Raw genomic sequence first — 8,494 nt, 5'->3', positions numbered from 1 at the left:
TGATTCCAGCTTACGCTTCTTCCAGCCCAGGATTCCTCATGATGTACTCTGCATATAAGTTAAATAAGCAAGGTGACAATATACAGACTTGACGTACTCCTTTTCCTATTTGGAACCAATCTGTTGTTCCATCTGCTAGTAAAAACTTTCTCTTAATCTTTCTTCACTTGAGAATGCCTTTTTAATCCCCAATAATTTCTGAAGGATAATTAAGCTAGATACAGGATTTGAGGTTGTCAGTTCCTTTATTTCAGCACTTGGAAAATGTGCACTTCCTTGTGGACCACATCATTTCCGATAAGAAATTGCTGTCCTTTATATACCACTTTTCTCCTTCCCTGGTGGCTCAGATGGTAAAGCGTCTGCCTACAATGGGGGAGACCCAGGTTCAATCCCTGGGTCAGGAAGATCTCCTGGAGAAGGAAATGGCAACCCACTCCAGTATTCTTGCCTGGAAAATCCCATGGACGGAGAAGCCTGGTAGGCTACAGTCCACGGGGTCGCAAAGAGTCAGACACGACTGAGCCACTTTGCTTCCTTTTCTCCTATAGGTAGTATGTTGTTTTCTTTCCCTGATTTCCCTTTTGCCGTTACTTTTCTGAGCTTTGACTATGATGTGTCTTTTCCTAAACTTCTTTAGGTGTACTCTGCTTTGGGTCCACTCAATTTCTTAAAAATATAGATTTAGACACATGTGTAATCAACTAATTTATTTTATAGATTATTATTTTTATTTCTTTATTTTTGGTTGCACTGGGTCTTTGTTGCTGTGTGTGGGCTTTCTCTAGTTGCAGTGAGTGCGGGCTACTCTCTAGTTCTGGTGTGCAGGCTTCCCATTGTGGTGGCTTCTCCTGTTGCAAGCATGGGCTCTGGGCTCACAGGCTTCGGTAGTTGCAGCTCGTGGGCTCTAGAGTGTGGGCTCAGTAGTTGTGGTGCACCGGCTTAGTTGCTCCTCAGTGTGTGGGCTCTTCCTCGACCAGGGATGGAAACTGTGTCCCCTGCTTGGCAGCTGATTCTTAATCACTGGAACACCAGCGAAGTCCCTGGTCAATTAATTTATGACAAAAGGAACCAAGAATATACACTGGGGAAAGGACAGTCTCTTCAAGAAATGGTGTTGGGAAAATTAGAAAACCACATGCAAAATAATGAAACTTGACCAGTATCTTCAACCATACATAAAAATGAACTCAAAATGGGGTTAAAGACTTGAACATAAGACCTGAAATCACTAAACTCCTAGAAGAAAACAAGCAGTACACCTCTTGACATAGATCTTGGCAGTGATTTTTCAATCTGACACCAAAGCAAAAGCAACAAAAATAAATGGGACTACATCAAACTACAGAGCTTCTGCACAGCAAAGGAAACCATCAACAGAATTAAAAGACAACCTACTGAATGGGATAAAATGACTGCAAATATCTGATAAGGGGCCAATGTCCAAAATACACAAAGAACACATACAGCTCAATAGCAAATAATAATAATCCAATTTAAAAATGGGCAGATCCGAAGAGACATTTTTCCAGAGAATACATACAGATGGCCAGGAGGTACATGAAAAGTTGTTAAACATTATTAATTGTTGGGGAAAGGCAAATCAAAACCAAAATGAGATATCACTTTACACTTGTTAGAATGACTGTTATTTTAGAAAAGACAGGAAATAGCAAGTGTTGGCAGGGCCGTGGAGCACTTTGTGCACTGTTCGTGGGAATGTAAATAGGTGCAACCACTCTGGAAAACAGTCTGGAGGTTCCAGAGAAATTGAAAAAAAAAAAACACACAAGAACTATCATAAGACCTGGCAGTTCCACTTCTGGGGATTTATCCAAAGAAAATAAAAACACTAATCTGAAAAGGTAATTGCATCCTCATGTTCATTGCAGTATTATTTACAGTAGCGAAGATAGGGAAACAACGTAAGTATCCACAATGTGTGAATGGATAAAGACAACGTGGTACAGGTACTTAATGGAATATTATTCGCCCATAAGAAAGAACAGAAATCTTTTTGCTTGGGATAATATGGATGGATCTTGAGGGCATCATGCTAAGTAATTCAAACAGAAAAAGACAAATACTGTTTGATCTCTTTTATGTAGAATCTAAAACAACCCCCCCCCCAATCAAGCTCATAGATACAGTGAACAGTTTGGTGGTTACAGTAGGTGAGGGGTGGGGGGTGAGAAACATGGAGAACCTTTTTTAGCTTAAATAAAGAACTTTAATTAAAAATGTAAGTTTAGAATTTTTTTCCAGATTTGACGATTAGAAAATCCCATGGATGGAGGCCTGGTTGGCTGCAGTCCGTGGGGTCGCTAAGGGTCGGACACGACTGAGCGACTTCACTTTCACTTTTTGCTTTCACACATTGGAGAAGGAAATGGCAACCCACTCCAGTGTTCTTGCATGGAGAATCCCAGGGACGGGGGAGCCTGGTGGGCTTCCGTCTATGGGGTCACACAGAGTCGGGCACGACTGAAGTGACTTAGCAGCAGCAGCAGCAGCAGCCATTATTTTTCAAATCCATTTTCACCCATGCATTTTTTTCTCCTCTCCTTCTAGAACAAAAATGAGAAGCATAGTATATCCTTTGTTAGATCAATGGGTTCCTGAGACTTTGTTCTTTTGTAAAATACCTTTTCTCTTTGTTGTTCTGATTGTATAGTCTCTAACATACTGTCTTCAAGTTCACTGATTCTTTTCTCTATTCTGCTCTTCAGTCTATCCATTGAGCTTTTAACATATGTCCATCTGCAGATGAATGGATAAGAAAGCTTTGGTACATATACACAATGGAGTATTTCTCAGCCATCAAAAAGAATGCATTTGAATCAGTTTTAATGAGGTGGATGAAATTGGAGCCTATTATACAGAGTGAAGTAAGCCAGAAAGAAGAACATCAATACTGTATATTAACGCATATATATGGAATTTAGAAAAATGGTAACCTGAACCCTGTATGTTTCAGTTCTAAACTTTCTAATTGGTTTTCTCTATATCTTGTGTTTATTTGCTGAGACTTGATTTTTTTTCATTTGTTGCAAGAACATTTGTAATTATTGAAACATTTTCATAAGGTCTACTTTAAATTCCTGGTCAGATAATTCCAACATCCGAGCTATTTCTGTGTTGGTGTCTGTTGATCGCTTTTTTTCAATTTGAGATTTATCTGATTCTTGGATATTGTATCCAGATTTTGAATAAGGTGATTTGACACTCTGTATCTTATTTATTTATTTTTATTTATTATTTATTTGGCTGTGCCAGGTCCTCATATTGAAGCCCCTTTACATTATTAGAATAAGCTCCATAATTTTGAACTGTGGTGTTGGAGAAGACTCTTGAGAGTCACTTGGAATGCGAGGAGATCAAACCAGTTAATCCTAAAGGAAACCAGTCCTGAATATTCATTGGAAGGACTGATGCTGAAGCAGAAACTCCAATACTCTGGCCATCTGACGCGAACTGACTCATTGGAAAAGACCCTGATGCTAGGAAAGATTGAAAGCAGGAGGAGAAGGGGACGACACAGGATGAGACGGTTGGATGGCATCACTGACTCGATGGGCATGAGTTTGAGCAAGCTCCAGGAGTTGGTGATGGACAGGGAAGCCTGGCATGCTGCAGTCCATGGGGTCAGAGTCAGGACTGAGCCATTGAACTGACTGACACAGAAGTCTGGTAACGGAGGTATGTTGGTTCCACCTTGTGACAAAAGCCTGAACTGCAGCTTAAACATTTGGGAACAGGAAAGTGGCACAGAGGGTTAAACTCACCAGACAGAGCTTTCTAGAAGTCTGGATGGAAAGTGGGGAATTGCTTGGGTATGGTTATACTGATGGCCTCTTTCTGGCCATTTCATATAAAGGGAATCATATAAAACGAGATCTTCTGCATATTCGGGTTTTCACTTGGCGTAAATTTTTCAAGGTTCCTCTAAGCTGTAGCGTGTATCAGTACTTCATTTATTTTATTGCCAAATAACATACCATGTTTTATTTATTCATTCACAAATTGGTGAATATTTAGGTTGCTTCCACCTTTGGCTATTATTAACAATGATTTCCATTCGTATACTGATTTTAATATTTAAATGTCTCATTGGATTTTAAAAGGTTACTTTCCATTTATAGTTATTATGAAAAATTGGCTATATTCCCCATGATGTACAGTACATCATTGAGTCTATTTTATACCCAATAGTTTGCACCTCCCACTCCTACTCCTCCACCCCTCTTTTGTTCCTTCCCACCCACCACTGCTAGCCATGAGTTTGTTCTCTGTATCTGTGAGCCTATTTCTACCCTATTTGCTAGTTTATTTTTTGGACTACACATGTAAGTGATATCATATAGTATTTGTCTGTCTGTGTCTGACATTTCAGACAGAGCATAATGCCCTCCAAGTCAATCCATGTTCGTTGCTTGCTGCAGGCATTATTTCATTCTTTTTTTATGGCTGAGTAGTATTCCATTCATTGGAAGGACTGATGTTGAAGCTGCGACTCCAATACTTTGGCCACCTCATGCGAAAAGCTGTACTCATTTGAAAAGACCCTGATGCTAGGAAAGACTGAGGGCAGGAGGAGAAAGGGATGACAGAGAATAAGATGGTTGGATGGCATCACCAACTCAATGGACATGGGTTTGGTTGGACTCCGGGAGTTGGTGATGGACAGGGAGGCCTGGCGTGCTGCGGCTCATGGGGTCACAGAGTTGGACACAACTGAGCGACTCAACTGATCTGAAACATTTCATCCTCTCTCTCTCTCTCTCTCTCTATATATATATATATATATATATGCCACATCTTCTTTATCCATTCATCTGCTGATGGACACTTAAGTTGCTTCTATATCTTGGCAAATATAAATAATGCCATGAACATTAATGCACATGTATCTCTTCATGTTAGTGGTTTGGTTTTGGTTATATACACAGAAGTGGAAATGCTGGGTCATGCAGTAGTTCTATGTTTTAGTTTTTAAGAAACCTCCATACTGTTTTCCACAGTGGCTGCACCAGTTTACACTCCCATCAACAGTGTACCAGGGTTCCTAAATCTCCACATCCTAGGCAACATTTGTTATTTGTGGGGCTTTCGTTAAGGATAGCCATCTGACAGGTGGGAAGTGATATCTCACTGTAGTTTTGATTTGCATTTCTCTTATCATTAGCAATGGTGAACATCTTTTCATGTACCTATTGGCCATGTGCATTTCTTCTTGGGAAAAATGTCTCTTCAGTTCTTATGCCCACTTTTTAATTGGTGTGGGGTTGTTTTTTTAATGTTGATTTGCATGAGCTGCTTATGTATGCAGAATATTAATCCCTAATCAATCACATCATTTGCAAATATTTTGTCCCATTCAGTAGGTTGTCTTTTCATTTTGTCAGTGGTTCCCTTTGCTGTGCAAAATCTTTCAAGTTTAATTAGGCCATATTTGTTTAGTTTTGCTTTTATTTCCTTTACTTCAGGAGATGCATCAAAAAACAAACAAACAAAAAACATTGCTGCAATTTATATCCAAGTGTGGTCTGCCTATGATTTCCTCTAGGAGTTATACAGTATGCAGCCTTACATTTAGGTCTTTAATCTATTTTGAGTTTATTTTTCTGTATGTTAGGGAATGCTCCAATTGTATTCTTTTATTTGTAGTTGTCCAGTTTTCCCATGCACCATTTATTGAAGAGACTGTCTTTTCTCCATTGCAAGAACTCTCTGTTTAACCGTCTGAGGATCTGTCACACCGTTTTCATGACTCTGACAATCCTGAAGAGTACAGGCATGTTTCGTTATTTTTCTCATGATTAGACTGTGGTTGTGGATTTAGGGGGAAAATATACCACAGAGTTGAAGTGCCCTTCTCATCACATCATATCTGGGAGGACATGGTACCCACATGACATCACTGAATCATTGGAGAGGTTGACCTTCGTCACTGGGTTAAGATGCTGTTTGCTGAGTTCCTCCAGTGTACAATAACAGTTTTCCGTTCACCTACTCTGTTCTTTATAAGTGAATCACTACGTCAGCCCTGCCTTCAGGGATAGAAGGGGAAAGGTTCATCTCATGGAGGGAAGGTATCTATTTGTATTATCTTGAATTGTTTAATCAAGAAAAACTATCTGCTCTTTTTATTAATTCATCCATTTATATTAGTATGGATTTGTATATATTTTTATTATAAAGTTGGTGTTATTTTACTGAATGGATACATCCTAAAATTGTGATTTCTGTAATGCAGTACAATATTTTGACTTAAGAGCCAGGAACCTGCCAAAGACTTATCACCACCCTTACACTGGTATTTCAAAACTAGTATATTGCTTAATTGGGGTATAACAGACAATACTTTAGGTGACACATTTAACTGTGGCAAAGTGTGAGACATAATTTTAGATGATTTCATTGCATACTTGGAAATCTTTAACAAAGAAATGAAAACAGGTACATCAGATTTTATTTAAATGACCATTAAAAAATTGCTAACATGCCTTAAATTTCTTTGCAAAATCCCTTTCAATGAAGCAAGAATATGGGATGTAAAAGGGAAAGTGTATGCTTTATTTATAAGTGCGATGTCTAAGACAGCCTTCACACTGACTGATTCTATGGAAGGTATTTTACAATTTGAGCTTTTTGGTAACTGATAGCATGACATTATAATCTCTGTCTATATACAAGCAAATGAATTCTGTCCTGGGGACAGATACCTCCTGGAGAAATATCTGTTTGTCTACATTTGACTCATGATCTATGCATGTGACAAAGAGGTGAATATTGATACTGTCATGGTAAATTTAAAAGTGTGGGAGAACACAGCCCGTTAGATAAGGGATGAAGATTGAGTCAGAGGGCAGGTGCAAGGAGATGTGAGTTGAGTATCAAGAATTCTTTGTAAAATTTTGGTGCAAAGGGAAGAATATAAATCAAGAGGACAGTAACTAGAGATGCGGACAGAGGCTCACAGCATTAAATGAAGTTGTAAAAATCACCATTTATAGAACATTTGAGCAGGTTGAAATGTTAATGAGAAGGATCCATCTCTTCTTAGATGTAACATCTCAAGGTACCACACCAGGTTTCCCACGCCTTACTTCCTTGTTTCCCTTCTGGAGACACCTAAGACTTACCCAAAGAGTGATGTAGAGTTTCTTCCTAAGGCCCATCAAATGGAAGAATAGATGGATGCACAATGTGTCAAGATGTGATAAGAATTTAAGATCTTTATCCATGAGTGTGGAACTCCTCAGGCAGATGACTGAACCTGTGTGGTGGGTGGTTGAGAGGATATAGCTCCTCAGGACTCTGCAACTGAGGCAGCAAGATGGGAGCCCTCAATTTCAGAGCTCAGCAGCAGATTTAGTCAGACTACCACACCTTACGTCCATCCCTGACCTGAGCAGGTGAGTGCAGACAGGCTTGCTTTCCATCTGGGGAAAGGGACCACTGTCTGCTCAGAAGCACGTTGTGGTCTAGCTGTGTGCCATTTAGAAAGACTTGGGAATGAGCAGATCCAGTTCCTTTCTAATCCTGAACTCAACATACATCACAGAGATATTCTCAACCTCTTTCCAGAGATACACAACCATTGGGGGCCCCCAGAGTCCGCACACACACACACACACACACACACACATGAACACACAGCTGGAACTTGCAGGCAGTAGCATTAGGAGAACCTGCAGGCTTAAGTGACTGTCACTCATTGTTAGGTTTCCTATGTAACTAGACCTATTTGCAGTTAAAAAAAAATGACAGTTATGACTGACAGAGTCCTGTATAGGAGGAAAACTTTTATTTTCAATAACCTTGATATGCAGTTAAAAATGATGGCAATAGATTTTTCATTCATCACATCGGAAAGTATAACAACAAACTATGGAGTATTTCGAGTGGGTGAGCATGAGGGGAAACCTACACGTTCTGATACCGCTGGTGGGGCCCTCAATCAGTACATCTTTCCAGGTTGATTTGTCAGTGTCCATTAAAGAGTCTGTGCACTTCCTGTCTGTATGTATTTGGGGACTGCTCCTTCAAGTATTAATCCTCAACAGGAGAATCGTCCCTCTATTAGAGAGTGCATATTCCTTATGACATATAGGTTGTCTGGGGACTCTGCTTTCAAAAATACCTATAATAGTTTAAACATAGTTCCTTTTTCTTTGTTTTAGCTTTCAGTTCAGTTCAGTTCAGTTGCTCAGTCGTGTCCAACTCTTTGCGACCCCATGAATCACAGCACGCCAGGCCTCCCTGTCCATCACCAACTCCCGGAGTTCACTCAAACTCATGTCCACAGAGTCGGTGATGCCATCCAGCCATCTCATTCTCTGTCGTCCCTGTCTCCTCCTGCCCTCAATCCCTCCCAGCATCAGAGTCTTTTCCAGTGAGTCAACTCTTCGCATGAGGGGGCCAAAGTATTGGAGTTTCCGCTTTAGCATCAGTCCTTCCAATGAACACTCAGGACTGATCTCCTTTAGAA

This window comes from Moschus berezovskii, chromosome X (genome assembly GCF_049115385.1).
Source record: "Moschus berezovskii isolate FMDL1 chromosome X, NW_MosBer_1.0, whole genome shotgun sequence".
Taxonomy (NCBI): Eukaryota; Metazoa; Chordata; class Mammalia; order Artiodactyla; family Moschidae; genus Moschus; species Moschus berezovskii.
This window is presented reverse-complemented; position numbering follows the sequence as displayed.